General features: G+C 46.3%; 1 long non-coding RNA gene across 2 annotated transcripts; it reads left to right on the forward strand.

Annotated features, from left to right (window-relative positions):
* The first annotated feature begins 10,407 nt into the window (after positions 1-10,407).
* On the forward strand, positions 10,408-13,761 carry LOC132326265 (uncharacterized). 2 transcript variants are annotated; one of them, XR_009486192.1, is made up of 3 exons: positions 10,408-11,565; positions 13,087-13,156; positions 13,474-13,761. It is a non-coding gene; the product is annotated as an uncharacterized LOC132326265 (long non-coding RNA). The 2 variants fall into 2 exon arrangements; XR_009486191.1 differs by having other exon boundaries at positions 10,408-13,156.
* Positions 13,762-20,313: the final 6,552 nt, after the last annotated feature.

Here is a 20,313-nt window from a genome sequence, read left to right on the forward strand (position 1 = left end):
ATAAAGTGATCTTTTGAATTTTGTTTTCAAGAAAAACTACTTGAGTTGTCCAAATTACTCAAAGAAAATCCTTCAACAGACACAAATAAAATAATTTACCTACAGCATGGCCATAAATTTTACACAGATGTTTTCTGTTTCTCATTTTTGCTAGACTTTTAGCTCCTTGGTGGATGCAATGACACTAAGCAGAAATGCCTTTCTAAATTGTCTAAATTGTCTTTCTAAAAGCTGTATTCCTAGGTGACATGCAATGCCAGGTATTCTCAGTAAAAAGAGCATTTAAGGAAACCAGTTTTGCTAAAGCAAGTTTGATCTCTAGTAACCTGCAATGAAATGGCACTGACCTGATTTTACAATAGGTTTTAACAGATGTTAGTAAGGTTCAACATCATAAGCTGGGGCAATTTTCTTTTAACATTATGGTATATGGATAATAATGAACGCTTTCAATGTGTATAAATATATATATAATTTCTAGAAAGTATTGATCTAGGGGAGCCCTGATTAGCAAAAAGTAACTGAAGAGTTGTAGGATTGGTTTCAGTCTTGGTGCATAGCTGTCAGCAGAAGGAAAATTTCCTCACTGATCTGTAGGCATAGGAGAAGTGGGTTTTTTGAGCTTTGAAAACCCAGACCAGAGACAGCATATTTACTTTGTTTCTCATAACCAGTGCTTTGGGAGTCATACCAGGTGCCTAATTGTTCATATATTAAATGTATCTTTGGAATTGCTTTAGTGTCTTAGCATTTCTACAGAAAGTGTTAAATCTCCTTTGGGATTTTTCAAAAACTGGAAAAGTCGTCCCTCCCGTTCTTCAACACTCAACATGTTGTCAATTACCCAGAAAGGATGATTTGTAAGAACGGAGAAACTTTTGTAAGAAATGAGCCTCCTCATGCAGAGCATGAGCTGAACAAATCCTTGTGCTCTCCACAGCGCAGGGATCAGTTGCCACCATTCTCCCCACACCCAGAGCACCCAAGGGGAGCAGGGGCTGAGGAGCAGCCCTGCACCTGGCAGGGCTGAGATGGGTTCCCTGCTGCTCTCAGGAGCCCCAGCCCACCCTTCTGAACACAGGTGCCGTGGCAGAGTGGCTGGAAGGAAAACTGAATAGGAATTCTGCTTTTTCTGCTGTGCCACCTTCCACAGCAGAGCAGGGCCTCAGGAGGAAGGTGCTGTCCCCGGGAGCAGAGCAAAACTCCTCAGCCCTGTTGGGAAATTCTGGTAGAGAAGTAGTTGAACATCTGAAAATGTCCAGACTTCAGAGACTTGAAATAAGGATCAGAATGCTTAGATCTTTTCAACAGTTTGGGAAAAACCCAACAAACCTTGATTTTGTTTTAATTGCTATTGACTAGGGTTAATGTTAAGACACTCTGATAAGAGTTAAAACAGCAACAGAGTAATAAACATGGAGGAGGAGGGTTAAGGAAGGGTTTAAATTTCTTTCTGCTTTGGGGAGGTGTAGTTAGGTGGCGTTTCTTTAGCCACAAAAAGGCTCCAGTGATGCTCAGGTTGCTCAGGCTGAGGGTGGCGGGAGGTGCAGCTCAGTCCCTGCCCTGCGCCTGAGGCTGCACGTGTGGAGCTGTGCCCGGCTGTGCCCAGCAGCAGCAGCAGGATGAGCCTGTGGAGCTGTGCCCAGGAGCAGGATGTGCCTGTGGAGCTGTGCCCAGCAGCAGGATGTGCCTGTGAAACTGTGCCCAGCATCAGCAGCAGCAGGATGTGCCTGTGGAGCTGTGCCCGGCTGTGCCCAGCAGCAGCAGCAGGATGTGCCTGTGGAGCTGTGCCCAGGAGCAGCAGGATGTGCCTGTGGAGCAGGGCCGGAGGAGGCCGTGGGGATGGATGTGTGCAGGCCTGGAGCAGCCGTGCTCCGCAGCCAGGCTGGCAGAGCCGGGGCTGTCCAGCCTGGGGAGGAGCAGGTCCGGGGAGGCCTCACTGCGGCCTTGCCGTGCCCAGAGGGGCAGAGAGCGATGGGGAAGGGAAGGGTTTGAGATGAGAAGGGGGAGATTGGGAGCAGGTGTTCGGAAGAGCTGTGAGGGCAGTGAGACATTGGAACAGGCTGCCCAGAGAAGCTGTGGATGCCCTGGAACGTTCCAGGCCAGGCTGGACAGCCTGATCTGGTGGGTGGCAGCAGCAGCAGGTGATGGTTGAGGTGCCTCCATGGCGCTCTGGAACCCCCCACGGGTGGGGCCAGTGGACACCCGTAGCTGGGCATGGAATGTTGCCACCCGTAGCTGGGCATGGAATGTTGCCACCGGTTGCCAGGGGCACTCTTGCTCCCAAGGTTCTGTTGGCACGGAGTCTGTTGAGCCAGTTGACGGATTCTCTGCTGCGCAGCAGACGCGGAGCATCTGTCTTCTCCATCCCGGCTGGGAACAGAGAGCGATTTGCGGACATTTGCGAGCCAAACTCTGCACTGACTGTCCAGGTGAGTGCAGATGGTTCTTGGAAAGGCTTCTGATGCTGAGGGGCTGGGCTGGGCTGCAGGGTGGGAGGATGGACTGCAGGTGGGCTCAAGCACCAGAGTCACAGACTTCCCTTCTGGCTTTGGACAGGAACTAGAGACTCGGGAATGGGAGTCTTGGGGCATGGGGGTGTTCATGAAAGCTGGCATTCCAAATACATAATCTCCCCTCTACTTTTCTGACAGGTTTGGAAGAGCAGTTTTCTGGCATTCCAAAAAATCTGCAGTGGGCTGCTTAATGGAACCAAAGGGATTGGTCACATCCCTGACATTCCTCTGACATTCCTTTTTTGGTGTTTGCCCCACTTTGATTGTAGTTTTTGATCACAAAACATCATGAGCTCAGTAAGTACTTTGCTACTCAATGCAAACCTGATTCTTGAAACATTTTCCAGGGTACTTCTAGAAAGCATATCAAGAGTTTGTAGCAAATGCAGAAGAACAGAAGCCTTTGAAAACTTCACGTAACTTGACGTTCTGGAATAGTGAAGGTTTTGAATTTCTGTGGGTGTTAGCAGTAGTGCAGAAATGCTTACGGTGGGAGCAGCAACCTGCTGGAATTGGGAACTGGTCTCCTCATTCTCAAGCCATTGGGAGAGGCTCGCTCTTGGGGAGGCGGCTTGTTGGAGATCAGGGGTGATGTCTTTTCCTTGCTGTGCTGTGCTCAGGTGGGAATGGCCCATAGGACCATTTGGTGTGTATTCCAGCCTTTGCAGGGGAGTTTTCTGTATCCTTGTGTGCTGCCATTGGTGTTGCACAAACCAAGGGATGTGTTAATATCCATGCCACAGAAAATGCTAAGGCTTTGTTCCCTGTCAGCATCAGCGAAAGCGCCCTGGAGGAGCACTTGGTTCCAGACCAGCTCGGAAACGGAGCAGGCTGCTGCCCTCCAGCGCAGGTGGGACTTTGTGGACAGAGCCAATAGACCTTGAGGAAAGTGGTGCACCTGCCTTTGAGCCTGGTGAGAACAGAAACTGCTTCTGGAGGGCTGAAGACCATGTGGCCATGAGCTTTTGCCAGTTTCTAGGCCCTTTACTGGGGAGGAAGGGAAAGCTTGGGATTGAGGAAGCACCTGGTATGGCATTCCTAAACAGCAAGCCTTCTGACAGCTGTTTTGGTGTTACTGAGCTCGATACACTGGCTGCTAGTGCAGAGGGGCTGTGGAGCAAAGGTCCTCAGGTGCTGCTCAAAGTCCTGACTGAGTGTTCTGATGAGCTGGCCGTCACTGCAGCTGCCACAGTGGAGGGTGGCACACTGAGTTTGGGATCTCCCTAGCTGGATAAAGATGCGGAAAACCTGTCATTAGCTGTGGTCCATCCTTCAAGGAGCCAATCCACAGCATGGTACCATAAAATTGGTATCCCCTCTAGTGTTGGTTTGAGTTTTCATTTCCCTGTGTGCTAAACATTCCCCTCTATTCACATCATTAGTTGATGTGAACATCCTGTAAGCTGTTGTCATACAACAGAAGCTGGGAGGAGCTCAGATGCTCTTCCTGTTGTTTTGCCCCTTCAGAGGGACAGGGCTGACAATGCTCCCTGTGGACTCTGGTGGGTGAAGCTTGAGTGAAATGTTGGACACATTCCTGAAAAAAAGAGACTGAGGGCACAATGAATCCAACCACAGCCAGTTCTTCAGTGGCAGCCCACCTAATTCCTTAGTAATTTCTGATCTTGACTCCAGCTTTCTCTTTTTCAACTGATGTAGAAATCATAGATCTCACAGGTGAAGACATCATAGATCTCACAGGTGACGACCTGATAGATCTCACAGGTGACGACGTGATAGATCTCACAGGTGAAGATGTGATAGATCTCACAGGTGAAGATGTGATAGATCTCACATGTGATGAAGTGATAGATCTCACAGGTGAAGATATGATAGATCTCACTGCTGATGAAGTGATAGATCTCACAGGTGAAGATGTCATAGATCTCACAGGTGATGAAGTGATAGATCTCACACGTGATGAAGTGATAGATCTCAGTAGGGAAGACGTGATAGATCTCACAGGTGAAGATGTGATAGATCTCACAGGTGATGAAGTGATAGATCTCACAGGTGAAGATGTGATAGATCTCACAGGTAACGACGTGATAGATCTCACAGGTGATGAAGTGATAGATCTCACAGGTGACGACGTGATAGATCTCACAGGTGACGACGTGATAGATCTCACACGTGATGAAGTGATAGATCTCACACGTGATGAAGTGATAGATCTCACTAGGGAAGACGTCATAGATCTCACTGGGGAAGACATCATAGATCTTACAGGAGAAGAAGTTATAGATCTCACTGGTGAAGACATCATAGATCTCACTGGAGAAGAAGTGATAGATCTCACAGGTGAATCTTCTGAGCCCAAAGTCATTACTATCAGTGATGATGAGTCTCCTGTGGTAAGTAGTGACTGGCACACTCCTCCCATCTTGCATTCTAATAAGTTTTCTTGCCTGTCTTCTGGAATCTTACTGAGTACCCTGGCCTCAAAGGTTGAAAGAAGGCTCTGAATTACCACTTTAGACACAAATTCCTGTCAGCCACAAACACAACTCATGAACATATCAGCATGCCTGAGAACTCCTTGCAGAGAGTGGGTGAACCACCTTAAAGAGGTTGTTGCTTCCATGATTTAAGGGGGAGCACAGGAAGTCTTTGATTCCCAAGTAAGAAGTGTTTTATTCGCAACACCTATTTAGGATTCCTCTGTCATTGAGCTGTAAAATGCAACTGCAGCTGACTGGGGTATGCACTAATTTGGTTTCTTATTCCAAGAAGCCTTTAAAAGGCTCACATTTAGAATTCTTTCCAGATTCCCTACTATCTTAAAAGAATATGCTTGGATCCAAAGCACAGTGCAGTGTATCTGCTCAAATTTGGGATGCCACTGCTGCTGTGCAAAATAGAAACGTGCAGCAAACAGCATGGGAGTTATATCCTAAATGGGTTGATCCTGAACCTTTGCAAAGAAAAGGCCTCAAATTTTACAACATGCTTTTCATGACCCAGCTCCACGTGCACCAAACACAAGAGCAGGTTTGGGTATGGGGCTTTTTCTCTTCAGTAGCTGTTCACATGATAAGTAGTGTTCAGGCTATCACAGGTGAAATTGCCAGTTTGGAGGAGAAAGAGAGGAAGAAATGGCTCCAGCCCAAATCCAATTGGGGAACTGAAAAAGGGAAGCAGGAAGTAGAGTGTTCAGGTGATTCCTAAGTGCCTCCGTTTCTACCCCATTTCAGGACAGGGAGCAGAGCGAGCAGCAGCCACATCTTTCCAGAGCATCAGAGGATTCTGTTGAGCCACTGGCAAGGAATGATGAAGAGGAACCAACAGAAAATGATGAGTATGTGTGAGAGAAAGTGTCTAGCAAAGTGTCTAATGTCAGATAAGTGGCTGAAGGAGGTTTCTGCCAAGCTTTTGGGTTCTGCCTAGCTCTGTGCAAGTACTTGAGACCTGGAATATAGTGGCCTGCCTGGAAGAGAATTAAAATAAACCCAGCAGAATCCAGCAGAAGCCTTTCTTCTCTGTTTGTGAAGCCTTAGCTTCTTAGAAGCTGTCTATCTAACACTGAATGTAAGAGAATGGCTGGTCACACTGAAATGCTTGCTGTTCATAAAAATTCATGGCATGATTGTTTTTCTGGGCTGGGATGTTGCTTAATCAGAATAGGAGATGTTTTAGGTACCAAAGTTTTCTGCATTGGTAGCCTTTGGTGCCCAAAGAAATAAATGGCTGCATGGTCTTCTGGTTCTGCTCTCTCTAGTGATTGGCTGCGATTTAATTTTGAACGTCCATTTTGGTCAGATGAGGACTCAGCGGTGAGGATCCACATGTTCTTGTCCTTTCTGGTTTGTGGGAGGGGGAGGGACAAAAGGGGAGCTGTACAACTCAGATGTTTGAGGCGGGATGCCACGGGCAGCAGGCTGGAAGCACAGCCCTTGCTGGGAAGCTCCAACTTGCCCATCCCTCCAAGTCCCTCCTGGGTGGTGTCCATAGAGGGAGAAGCTCTTTCCAGGATGGCACTGGCAGATCTGTGTGTCCTTTGTAGTTCTAGCGTTGAGTGACATAGTGCACATACTCCAAGTCCAGTTTGCCTGGAGCCAACAAAAAATTCCAGCAAACTGGAATTCTTTACTCCCAGTGCCTGTTGTGGTTTCCTTTTTTCAGCAGCTATTCATCCAACATGAAGTGTTTAGGGCTATGACTGCAGAAGTTGCCCTTTTTGGAGCTAACAAGGGAAAGAAAAGCTTCTAGCCCAAATCCAATCAGGGAACTGATACAGGGAAGTAGGTTAGAGTTGTTTTGAGTGTTTCCTACCCTGTCTTCATTTTTAACCCCTGCAGGACAGGGAGCAGAACCAGCAGCACTCACGTCTTTCCAGATCAGCAGAGAATTCCCCTAGTCCAGTGGCAACTCGTGACGAAGAGGAGCCAAGAGATAGTGATGGGTATGTGAGAGTAAAATGTCTCTCTGAAGTCTAATTTGTGATGCAAGGTAGGAACAGGTTTTTGCCAAGCTTCTGGGTTCTGTTGAAGTCTGTGCAGAACCTTCAGACCTGGAATACAGTGCAGAGAAGTAAGTAAAAGAGTCCAAAAAAACACATAGCAAAATCCAGCTGAAACCTTTCTTTTCTTTTCATGAAGTCATGGTTGAATATTTGTAACAGTACGACTTGATATATGCTGAAATGCTTGCAGCACATAGCAGCTCGGGGAACAGCTGTGGAGCTGGGCTGGGATGTTGCTAAATCTGAATAGGTGTTACATGTTGGCAACTCTTTGTCTGCAGTGAAATTATTGGTTCTGCGTTCAAATGGCTGCACGCTCTTTTTGGTTCCCTCTAGTGCACGGCCAGCAAGTCCAGCTAGTCCTCGGATGAGGGAGAGTGACAACTCTCAGGTGCAGGACAGGGAGCAGAGCCAGCAGTACCCACTTGGCTCCAGAGAAGCAGAAAATTCAGCTGAGATACGGGTGACAGACATTGAAGAGGAACCAAGAGCTAACAATGAGTATGTGACTGATGAAGAGTCTCTCCAAAGTGTAATTTCTGATATATGGTAGATGCAGGTTTTTTGCCAAACTATTGGATTCTGCTTGACTCTGTGTAATGGAATCTGATTTGAACCATAGTGGCCTGTCGGGAAGGGAAGTATTGGAAAAAAAACCCCTACAAACAAAGCAAAATCCTGGAGAAACCTTTCTTCTCCATTCAGGAAATCATTGTTGAATGTTTCTTACATTAGGGTTTGCACTGAAAGGCTTGCAGTACATAAAAGCTCTTGCACTGACCGTGTTTCTGAGCTGGGATGTTGCTTAATCAGATAAGGGGTTGTTTCTATTTTTGCAATGTCTTGGAAGCCCTCTTTGCCCTGCGAAATTGACAGCTGCATGTTCTTCTAGTTCTATTAACTCTGATGAATGGCCAGACCGTTTTGAGAGTACCCCAACACGGCAGGATGCCATTACAGATGTAAGCATCATGTTCTTATCACATGTTCTTGTCCTTTCTGCTTTGTGGGGGGGAGGAGACAGAGGGGGAGCTGCACAACTCAGTTGTCCTAGGTGGGATGCCACGGGCAGCTGACTGGAAGTCCAGCCCTTGCTGGGAAGCTCCAATTTGCCCATCCCTCCAAGTCCTTTCTTGGTGGTGTCCATAGAGGGAGAAGCCTTTGTCAGGATAGCACTGGCAGATCTGTGTGTTCCTTGTAGTTCTAGTATTGACTGACAGACTGCAGATACCCCAAATCCAATTTGCTGGTGCCAATAGAGCAGCAAACCTTTTTGCCCCAAATTTCTGTGGTTGCCGTTTCTGTTTCTCAGCAGCGGTTCATCCAACATGAAGTGTTTAGGGCTAGCAAGGGAAAGAAAAGGTTCTAGCCCAAATCTACTCAGGAAACATAAACAGGGAGGCAGGATGGAGTGGCTTCAAGCGATTCCTACTCTGTCTACATTTTTACCCCACTGCAGGACTGGGAAAGGAGCCAGCAGTACTCACTTCGTTCCAGGTCAACAGAGAATTCACTGGCAAGCAACCTCCAACAGGAACCACGAGATATTGAATTGTACGTGACAGATATAGAGTCTCTCCAAAGTGTAATTTCTGATGTACGGTAGACGGAGGTTCCTGCCAATCTTTTGGGTTCTACTTGATTCTGTTTGGAGAATTCTGACTTGAAACATAGTCTGGAACAGAAGTAACAACAACAAAAACAACAACAACAAAAAAAACCACCAAAACAAAACCAACCAAACAAACAAAAAAACCAAACCAAAAAAACCCCGAAAACCAAACCAACTTAAAACCAGTAAAATCCAGGAGAAACATTTCCTCTCTGTCAGGAAGTCATTATTAAATGTTTCTTACATTATGGATTGTGATACACTGAAATGCTTGCAGTACATAAAAGCTCTTGCACTTGATTGTGTTTCTGGGCTGGGATGTTGCTAAATCAGAACAAGGGGTTATTTAAATTTCTTCAATTATATGTTCTGTTGGTAGCCCTTTGTGCTCTGTGAAATTGACCAGCTGCATGTTTTTCTGGTTCTGTTCCCTCTAGTGAACCACTAAGAAGTTTGGTTAGTCCTCCAAATTGGGAGGATGACAATGCAGAGGTGAGGATCCACATATTGTTGTAATTTCTGGTTTGTGGGAGGGAAAGGGGCTAAAGGGGAACTGCACAACTCAGATGTTTGAGGTGGGATGCTACGGGCAGCAGGCTGGAAGCACAGCCCTTGCTGGGAAGCTCCAACTTGCCCATCCCTCCAAGCTCCTCCTTGGTGGTATCCATAGAGAGAGAAGCCCCTTCCAGGATGACCCTGGCAGATCTGTGTGTCCTTTGTAGTTCTAGCGTTGAGTGACATATTGCACATACTCCAAGTCCAGTTTCCTGGGTGCCTATAGAGCAGCAAACTGGAATTCTTTGCTCCCAAATTTCTGTTGTGACTTCCTTTCTTCAGCAGCTGTACAGCTAACATGAAGTGTTAAGGTTCTCATAGCAGAATTTGCCAGTTTTGGGGAGAACAAGGGAAAGAAACAGCTCCAGGTCAAATCTAAATAGGGAACAGGAACAGGGGACCAGGGAGGAGGGTGTTCAGGGGGTTCCTAAGCTGCCTCTATTTCTACCCTGTTGCGGCAATGAGAGCAGAATCAGCAGCACCCACTTCTTTGTTATTCAGGGCAGCAGCTCTTTGTGCTACTGCTTTGAATGCTCTTAACCAAACATAGAGGGTGATACCCTACCCTTCCCCAACTCCCCTGCTGTAACTGCTTTCTGAGCTGAGGTTTGAGGGCAGCACCAGGGGGGATCACCAAATCTAATTGTATCTTCCTTTTCTCTCCCTTCCCATGTGCATCGATTGAAGTTTCCTGAAGGTGAGGTGATGTTTTACAGTTGGTAATGGACTTTTATCTAAAATGTGATAGTTATTTTTGTTGTTCTTTTCCAAGAAAGTCGAGCAGCAGGGATTGAAACTTCTTTTCAGCAAAAGGCAAAGCACAGGGCTAAAGCCTCTGGCCTGTGTCTTAGAGAATGGATGCGATGTGTGTGTGATGGCCTCTGTCAGTCCCAGTGGGAAATCCCTGCAAGAAAAGTGGTAGCTGAACACTTATGCAGAAGGAACTTTAATGTGGTAATGCCTCCTGCAATTTTAATTGATTAGCGATTGGTTAGTGTGACATGGACCCTGGAGTTGCAGAGGTCATCGTTGCCTGGGGTTTCTGAGAGTTAAGGAGCAAACAGCAGTTCTTGACCCTTTGGCTGTTACAGACCAGGCCATTAGAAATGGTTCTCCCAGTAACTTGGTCAATGTGTGGTCCACAAAAATTGGATTTGTTACTGGGGTGCAACAGGTAAATGATGAGCCACTTGAGAGAGACATTGGTTGCTTGTTTCAGTGTTTCACCAGTCTGGGTGCTCAGTGGTATTTCACAAATCAGACACACCCACTTCCAAAAGAACTTCTATTATTTATAAATTTAAACCAAGAAAGAAATTAGCATTAAGTGGTTGCAAGTGACATGGTTATCTTCTTAGCCAGTATTTTGTCTTCTTCTGGTTAGTGATTGTCTCTCTTCTCACTGTAATTAGTCCACTGAGTGCATTGCTCAGTCTGCCTCTTCTTTTGGGCTGGGGAGGTTCTTGAGTTGCCGCTCCACGAGTCGGTGGTCGCAATCTCCCCCTGCAGGAATTACTTTTTACCAGTCAGAGCTGATTTCAGGACAGTTGGGTTTCTTAGTTCCTTATCCTGGGAGTTGTTCCAGATTTTCATGGGGCCCCTCAATTCTGCATTCTTTGTGTCCACTCTCAGTGGGCATCCTTCTCTCCAAACTTTGTTAAGCCTTCCCTGGGTCTGAGCTCCTTGAAGCATGTCAAGCCCTGAACCTTAACAAGGCAATTCTACCAACAAGGAATTTGTTTTTCTGCCCCATGGGCATCACTTAGATCTTGTTTGTGAGTTGTTGTCTATTTAATGGACCATATCTCCCAGTTGATTTGGCTTGAACATACATAAAGATCAAACATGAATACAAGCGGCACCCTTCCTTAAGAAATCTTTTACATATTCTGCATTTTGCATCACATATAACTCCATTCTTAAATTAGCTTAATTAAGGAGGAAGATAATGACAATTTTCTAAGGGCATACTGCTTCAAGTAATTTTTAGTTTCCATGGACTGTCTTTGAGAATCTCAGGTCACCTTTTTTAGCTGTGTGTAGGCTGAACAGAGCAAAAATTTTGTGTTGTTTTGTAGCAGAGGAGCCACAATGTGTGGAAGGGTCCACTCTTAGAATTTGGGAAAGTAGCTTGTTTATGCTTGTTTTTAAACCAGCTGAATAGAGTCCATTTCAAATAGGAAGCATTGCTGACTATTTATATAACTCATTTCAAGGGTAGCTCCAGGGAGAGAGAGAATAAGAGATCTAATTTCTGAAAATTAAATTACAGTGTATGGACAGGAAAGCAGAAATGTTACACTGAACAGCCAGGAGCAGGTGGATGGCTCTGGTAATGGAACAGGAGCTCATGATGCACCTGTGGCTGACCCAGCCCCTGCAGAACAGGGAGCAGCAGAGGAGGACACTGCACATTCAGAGTATGTATGGCTCATGCCCTACCAAACACAGGGTTCTGTGCCTCTCTGTGTAGGACTAAGTTCTACAAGTATGCCTGGTTTATCTTTGAGGCCTTCCCATACTCTACTTATTTCCCTCTTTCTCCCATGTTGCATGACGATCAAATGATACCGTTTGCATTTTGGGAGAAAAAGGCAGCCCAGAGCAGATGTACAACTTTGCACAGAGCCTTAGAGATGAGGGTGGGGGTATGGCAAGGAAGGGGGGGGATTGGTCACAGGCCATGGCTCACTATTGCATTTGCTTTTCCTGACAAGCTCTGGTAGTGATGTTAGATGTGGAAATGAAATGTTATCACGTGGGCTTGGCATCATGGAACTGGCAGGCAGCAGCTGGGCAAATTCCAGTAGAAATTCCCTGCTGGAATGGTGCCAGCTGGTTGCCTTTCTCCTGGAGCTGGAGCCCTTCTTCCCAAGGTAGACTTGCACAGAGGCAGCTGTGGAGGTCATGCTTTTATGGCCAGTGCTGGATGTCATATGCCCTGATTTGTTTGCTTCTGTGGTGGAGATCTTGCAGTTCAGGCTGGGTGCCCGCACAGTAAAATCCCCAAGCTGCAGAGAAACAGGAAAGCCCTGCTGTAGGAGCACTCCATCAGGATAAGAAAGATGCAATTCATTAGACTGACTAAACCAGGTGCCTGTGTCACTAGGGAAGACAAAGAACATGAGAATTATGGTATAAGCTTTTCTAAAGTGTTTTTTTGGGGTGGGGGGAAAGACAGAGGTTTTAATATTACTGGTGTGCTTTGAGCCTTCTGGAAAGGCAATATAGGAGAGAACTTCAGTATGGAACTTTCAGGTGTCAGGCCTTAAAAATGCCACCTAAAGGGCTTCTACTATTCTAAACCATAATGCATTTTGCCAATGAATTTGTAGATGTTTAAGTTTTGGTTGTTAAGTCTGTTGGTGAACAAATGCCACCACCTGGTTAATATGAAAAAGGAATGTTTTGTTCCTTCAGTCTCAAGCTTCTCAGTTGCTGAGTGTAGCTGCTCTGTTTAGGTAAGGCTGAAAGAGCTCAGTGCTGCAGCATTTAAAATTGACCAAAGGCTCCTTCCCAGGGCAGGATGTTGCCAGAGCTGTTACTCTGTAATTTAGAACTGGATCCTGGAATGAATATTCTGGGGTGAAGCATTCCCAGAGGACAGCTGGATGCTGTAGTCACAAAGCTCTTACTGGTGACCTGCTGGAAGTCAAAGCTGCCACACAGCAACTGGCCAGTGCTAGAGACTGCTGTTACTTCAAATCCCAGAGCAGGGTGCCTGCCTGCACCTTTCTCCTGGTGAAAAGCAGGACACCCTTTCCCTCAAAGCAGGGAGACCCCAAATCCTCATTAAATGCAGCACACAGAGACTTAAAGGCAGCAGGGTTCTTAGAAGAAATGTGTCATGGCTAGTCAGTGCAGTTGCATGATTACATGAGATTTTATGTATCAATAAGCATTGAAGTGTGGTGATCTTACCAGCTGCATGTTCTTTCTAGTTCTGTTTCTTCCAGTGCACAGCAAAGAGTTGTCATTAGGTGTCCAATTTGCATGGAATTTTACTCCGAGGTAAGGATCCACCAGCTGTTGTCCTTTCTGCTTTGTGGGAGGAGAAGGCAGAAGGGGAGCTGCACAAGTCAGCTGGATGATGTGGGATGCTGTGGGCAGCTGGCTGGAGGCACAGCCCTTGCTGTGAAGCTCCACAAGTCACTTGATGGTGAATGTAGAGGGAGAAGCCTTTGCCAAAATGGCACTGGCACATCTGTGGGTCCCTCATTCATTATTCCAACTGATTCCAGATGCTCTAAATAGAGCCTCTGGTGGCAATAGAGCAGCAAAATCAAATTCTTTCCTCCCAATACATGTTGTGATTTTCTTTCCTCCAGATTCTACAACATGGACAACAGCTTGTGGTGACCCTGTGTGGCCATGTCTTCTGCACTAGATGCCTCCCTATTGCCCTGGAGACTACTCACAGGTGCCCAACCTGCAGGGCGGAACAATATCCAGATGAATATATTAACATTTTTTTATGAGTGCTTCTCAGGACACACTCAGATGGATCTTGGACAATAGGCAGTGGAGAGACTTGTTTCTTTGTCTATATAGTTCTTCCTGTACATAGTTTCATTTTTTTCTGAATTCAATTTAAATAAAGTTTTGAATAGTTGAAATATTGTCTGTCTGCTCTTCTCTGTTGGACTGTGCTGATAGGCAGAGATGTTGTCTAACAGGTGGAAATAAGGCTCTTGGTTGGAGCAGTCAGAAGCTCGTTCTTTTCCTCTCCCTCTAGTCATTGATTTGGGGGCAATGTGCTAAAGCCACAGGCTTTGTAGTTCTTGTGACCAGCGTGTGTTGTACGGGGAAAAAGAAACAGGGCCTGCTTGGGGTGAGAGGGATTCCATTTCTCAGGGCAGACTCTGGTGCTCACTTTGGTGAAAATGTCATGATTTCATTGCTCAGAGGATAGGAAGAGTAGCAGGTTGTGCATACATCCAAAGAAAGCAAGGTTCTTTGAGAATAACTGGTACATTAACAAACTGCTGCCTTGAGTGTTGTAAGGTTTCATTAGACTTAGAATCTGGAGGCTTTTGAAGGAAGGTGTTTTTGAATGCGTGTAGTTGGTTACTGACTTTGAGCTGTTGGCAGTACAACTGTGTTGTCGTTCCAGTTCCTTCAATTACAGCAGTATAATCCTAAGTTCCACTGAAGAGAAATGCAATTGTCCAGAGATACAATAACTGGGCATAAGAGAGGAAAGAAAATTATTCCCTTACACAAAAATAATAAAAAGAGGCAAAGGCAGATGTCAGGTAAAAAAGTGCAACAGTAAATTCATGGTGCCATGATACAGAAAACTCAGATGACCAAATTGAACTGAGGTCCTCTGTGTGTTAAAAGTTGGTCATCAGTGGGGGCATGTATCCTTTATTGTGGTTTTTAATTTTTGTCTTTAGTGTGTTATTTATCTGCTTCCTCAGTCATATCTCAAGAAGTCTTAACATTGCCATATGTAGGCAGAAGTCGTAATAAACAAGGTTCATTGTACCCCCTAATTTTTATGTGGCTTGATCTTAATAAAAAAATGAAAACATTAGTATTAGCCCGATAAAGTGATCTTTTGAATTTTGTTTTCAAGAAAAACTACTTGAGTTGTCCAAATTACTCAAAGAAAATCCTTCAACAGACACAAATAAAATAATTTACCTACAGCATGGCCATAAATTTTACACAGATGTTTTCTGTTTCTCATTTTTGCTAGACTTTTAGCTCCTTGGTGGATGCAATGACACTAAGCAGAAATGCCTTTCTAAATTGTCTAAATTGTCTTTCTAAAAGCTGTATTCCTAGGTGACATGCAATGCCAGGTATTCTCAGTAAAAAGAGCATTTAAGGAAACCAGTTTTGCTAAAGCAAGTTTGATCTCTAGTAACCTGCAATGAAATGGCACTGACCTGATTTTACAATAGGTTTTAACAGATGTTAGTAAGGTTCAACATCATAAGCTGGGGCAATTTTCTTTTAACATTATGGTATATGGATAATAATGAACGCTTTCAATGTGTATAAATATATATATAATTTCTAGAAAGTATTGATCTAGGGGAGCCCTGATTAGCAAAAAGTAACTGAAGAGTTGTAGGATTGGTTTCAGTCTTGGTGCATAGCTGTCAGCAGAAGGAAAATTTCCTCACTGATCTGTAGGCATAGGAGAAGTGGGTTTTTTGAGCTTTGAAAACCCAGACCAGAGACAGCATATTTACTTTGTTTCTCATAACCAGTGCTTTGGGAGTCATACCAGGTGCCTAATTGTTCATATATTAAATGTATCTTTGGAATTGCTTTAGTGTCTTAGCATTTCTATAGAAAGTGTTAAATCTCCTTTGGGATTTTTCAAAAACTGGAAAAGTCGTCCATCCCGTTCTTCAACACTCAACATGTTGTCAATTACCCAGAAAGGATGATTTGTAAGAACGGAGAAACTTTTGTAAGAAATGAGCCTCCTCATGCAGAGCATGAGCTGAACAAATCCTTGTGCTCTCCACAGCGCTGGGTCAGTTGCCACCATTCTCCCCACACCCAGAGCGCCCAAGGGGAGCAGGGGCTGAGGAGCAGCCCTGCACCTGGCAGGGCTGAGATGGGTTCCCTGCTGCTCTCAGGAGCCCCAGCCCATCCTTCTGAACACAGGTGCCGTGGCAGAGTGGCTGGAAGGAAAACTGAATAGGAATTCTGCTTTTTCTGCTGTGCCACCTTCCACAGCAGAGCAGGGCCTCAGGAGGAAGGTGCTGTCCCCGGGAGCAGAGCAAAACTCCTCAGCCCTGTTGGGAAATTCTGGTAGAGAAGTAGTTGAACATCTGAAAATGTCCAGACTTCAGAGACTTGAAATAAGGATCAGAATGCTTAGATCTTTTCAACAGTTTGGGAAAAACCCAACAAACCTTGATTTTGTTTTAATTGCTATTGACTAGGGTTAATGTTAAGACACTCTGATAAGAGTTAAAACAGCAACAGAGTAATAAACCTGGAGGAGGAGGGTTAAGGAAGGGTTTAAATTTCTTTCTGCTTTGGGGAGGTGTAGTTAGGTGGCGTTTCTTTAGCCACAAAAAGGCTCCAGTGATGCTCAGGTTGCTCAGGCTGAGGGTGGCGGGAGGTGCAGCTCAGTCCCTGCCCTGCGCCTGAGGCTGCACGTGTGGAGCTGTGCCCGGCTGTGCCCAGCAGCAGCAGCAGGATGTGCCTGTGGAGCTGTGCCCAGCAGCAGCAGGATGTGCCTGTGGAGCTGTGCCCAGCATCAGCAGCAGCAGGATGTGCCTGTGGAGCTGTGCCCAGCCATGGATGTGTGCAGGCCTGGAGCAGCCGTGCTCCGCAGCCAGGCTGGCAGAGCCGGGGCTGTCCAGCCTGGGGAGGAGCAGGTCCGGGGAGGCCTCACTGCGGCCTTGCCGTGCCCAGAGGGGCAGAGAGCGATGGGGAAGGGAAGGGTTTGAGATGAGAAGGGGGAGATTGGGAGCAGGTGTTCGGAAGAGCTGTGAGGGCAGAGAGACGTTGGAACAGGCTGCCCAGAGAAGCTGTGGATGCCCTGGAACGTTCCAGGCCAGGCTGGACAGCCTGATCTGGTGGGTGGCAGCAGCAGCAGGTGATGGTTGAGGTGCCTCCATGGCGCTCTGGAACCCCCCACGGGTGGGGCCAGTGGACACCCGTAGCTGGGCATGGAATGTTGCCACCCGTAGCTGGGCATGGAATGTTGCCACCGGTTGCCAGGGGCACTCTTGCTCCCAAGGTTCTGTTGGCACGGAGTCTGTTGAGCCAGTTGACGGATTCTCTGCTGCGCAGCAGACGCGGAGCATCTGTCTTCTCCATCCCGGCTGGGAACAGAGAGCGATTTGCGGACATTTGCGAGCCAAACTCTGCACTGACTGTCCAGGTGAGTGCAGATGGTTCTTGGAAAGGCTTCTGATGCTGAGGGGCTGGGCTGGGCTGCAGGGTGGGAGGATGGACTGCAGGTGGGCTCAAGCACCAGAGTCACAGACTTCCCTTCTGGCTTTGGACAGGAACTAGAGACTCGGGAATGGGAGTCTTGGGGCATGGGGGTGTTCATGAAAGCTGGCATTCCAAATACATAATCTCCCCTCTACTTTTCTGACAGGTTTGGAAGAGCAATTTCGGGCATTCCAAAAAATCTGCAGTGGGCTGCTTAATGGAACCAAAGGGATTGGTCACATCCCTGACATTCCTCTGACATTCCTTTTTTGGTGTTTGCCCCACTTTGATTGTAGTTTTTGATCACAAAACACCATGAGCTCAGTAAGTACTTTGCTACTCAATGCAAACAGGATTCTTGAAACATTTTCCGGGGTACTTCTAGAAAGCATATAAAGAGTTTGTAGCAAATGCAGAAGAACTGAAGCCTTTGAAAACTTCACGTAACTTGACGTTCTGGAATAGTGAAGGTTTTGAATTTCTGTGGGTGTTAGCAGTAGTGCAGAAATGCTTACGGTGGGAGCAGCAACCTGCTGGAATTGGGAACTGGTCTCCTCATTCTCAAGCCATTGGGAGAGGCTTGCTCTTGGGGAGGCGGCTTGTTGGAGATCAGGGGTGATGTCTTTTCCCTGCTGTGCTGTGCTCAGGTGGGAATGGCCCATAGGACCATTTGGTGTGTATTCCAGCCTTTGCAGGGGAGTTTTCTGTATCCTTGTGTGCTGCCATTGGTGTTGCACAAACCAAGGGATGTGTTAATATCCATGCCACAGAAAATGCTAAGGCTTTGTTCCCTGTCAGCATCAGCGAAAGCGCCCTGGAGGAGCACTTGGTTCCAGACCAGCTCGGAAACGGAGCAGGCTGCTGCCCTCCAGCGCAGGTGGGACTTTGTGGACAGAGCCAATAGACCTTGAGGAAAGTGGTGCACCTGCCTTTGAGCCTGGTGAGAACAGAAACTGCTTCTGGAGGGCTGAAGACCATGTGGCCATGAGCTTTTGCCAGTTTCTAGGCCCTTTACTGGGGAGGAAGGGAAAGCTTGGGATTGAGGAAGCACCTGGTATGGCATTCCTAAACAGCAAGCCTTCTGACAGCTGTTTTGGTGTTACTGAGCTCGATACACTGGCTGCTAGTGCAGAGGGGCTGTGGAGCAAAGGTCCTCAGGTGCTGCTCAAAGTCCTGACTGAGTGTTCTGATGAGCTGGCCGTCACTGCAGCTGCCACAGTGGAGGGTGGCACACTGAGTTTGGGATCTCCCTAGCTGGATAAAGATGCGGAAAACCTGTCATTAGCTGTGGTCCATCCTTCAAGGAGCCAATCCACAGCATGGTACCATAAAATTGGTATCCCCTCTAGTGTTGGTTTGAGTTTTCATTTCCCTGTGTGCTAAACATTCCCCTCTGTTCACATCATTAGTTGATGTGAACATCCTGTAAGCTGTTGTCATACAACAGAAGCTGGGAGGAGCTCAGATGCTCTTCCTGTTGTTTTGCCCCTTCAGAGGGACAGGGCTGACAATGCTCCCTGTGGACTCTGGTGGGTGAAGCTTGAGTGAAATGTTGGACACATTCCTGAAAAAAAGAGACTGAGGGCACAATGAATCCAACCACAGCCAGTTCTTCAGTGGCAGCCCACCTAATTCCTTAGTAATTTCTGATCTTGACTCCAGCTCTCTCTTTTTAAACTGATGTAGAAATCATAGATCTCACAGGTGAAGACACCATAGATCTCACAGGTGACGACATGATAGATCTCACAGGTGACGACGTGATAGATCTCACCAGTGACGATGTGATAGATCTCACAGGTGAAGATGTGATAGATCTCACAGTTGATGAAGTGATAGATCTAACAGGTGACGACGTGATAGATCTCACCGGTGACGACGTGATAGATCTCACAGGTGACGACGTGATAGATCTCACAGGTGAAGATGTGATAGATCTCACAGGTGACGACATCATAGATCTTACAGGTGACGACATCATAGATCTCACAGGTGATGAAGTGATAGATCTCACACGTGATGAAGTGATAGATCTCACAGGTGAAGATGTGATAGATCTCACAGGTGAAGATGTGATAGATCTCACAGGTGATGAAGTGATAGATCTCACAGGTGAAGATGTGATAGATCTCACAGGTGACGACATGATAGATCTCACAGGTGACGACGTGATAGATCTCACAGGTGAAGATGTGATAGATCTCACAGGTGACGACATCATAGATCTTACAGGTGATGAAGTGATAGATCTCACAGGTGAAGACATCATAGATCTAACAGGTGACGACGTGATAGATCTCACAGGTGAAGATGTGATAGATCTCACAGGTGACAACGTGATAGATCTCACAGGTGACGACGTGATAGATCTCACAGGTGAAGATGTCATAGATCTCACACGTGATGAAGTGATAGATCTCACATGTGATGAAGTGATAGATCTCACAGGTGAAGATGTGATAGATCTCACTGGTGATGAAGTGATAGATCTCACAGGTGAAGATGTCATAGATCTCACAGGTGATGAAGTGATAGATCTCACACGTGATGAAGTGATAGATCTCAGTAGGGAAGACGTGATAGATCTCACAGGTGAAGATGTGATAGATCTCACAGGTGATGAAGTGATAGATCTCACAGGTGAAGATGTGATAGATCTCACAGGTAACGACGTGATAGATCTCACAGGTGAAGACATCATAGATCTAACAGGTGACGACGTGATAGATCTCACCGGTGACGACATCATAGATCTTACAGGTCACGACGTGATAGATCTCACAGGTGAAGATGTGATAGATCTCACAGGTGAAGATGTCATAGATCTCACACGTGATGAAGTGATAGATCTCACACGTGATGAAGTGATAGATCTCACTAGGGAAGACGTCATAGATCTCACTGGGGAAGACATCATAGATCTTACAGGAGAAGAAGTTATAGATCTCACTGGTGAAGACATCATAGATCCCACTGGAGAAGAAGTGATAGATCTCACAGGTGAATCTTCTGAGCCCAAAGTCATTACTATCAGTGATGATGAGTCTCCTGTGGTAAGTAGTGACTGGCACACTCCTCCCATCTTGCATTCTAATAAGTTTTCTTGCCTGTCTTCTGGAATCTTACTGAGTACCCTGGCCTCAAAGGTTGAAAGAAGGCTCTGATTTACCACTTTAGACACAAATTCCTGTCAGCCACAAACACACTCATGAACATATCAGCATGCCTGAGAACTCCTTGCAGAGAGTGGG

Source organism: Haemorhous mexicanus, chromosome 4 (assembly GCF_027477595.1).
Source record: "Haemorhous mexicanus isolate bHaeMex1 chromosome 4, bHaeMex1.pri, whole genome shotgun sequence".
In the NCBI taxonomy this organism is placed as follows: domain Eukaryota; kingdom Metazoa; phylum Chordata; class Aves; order Passeriformes; family Fringillidae; genus Haemorhous; species Haemorhous mexicanus.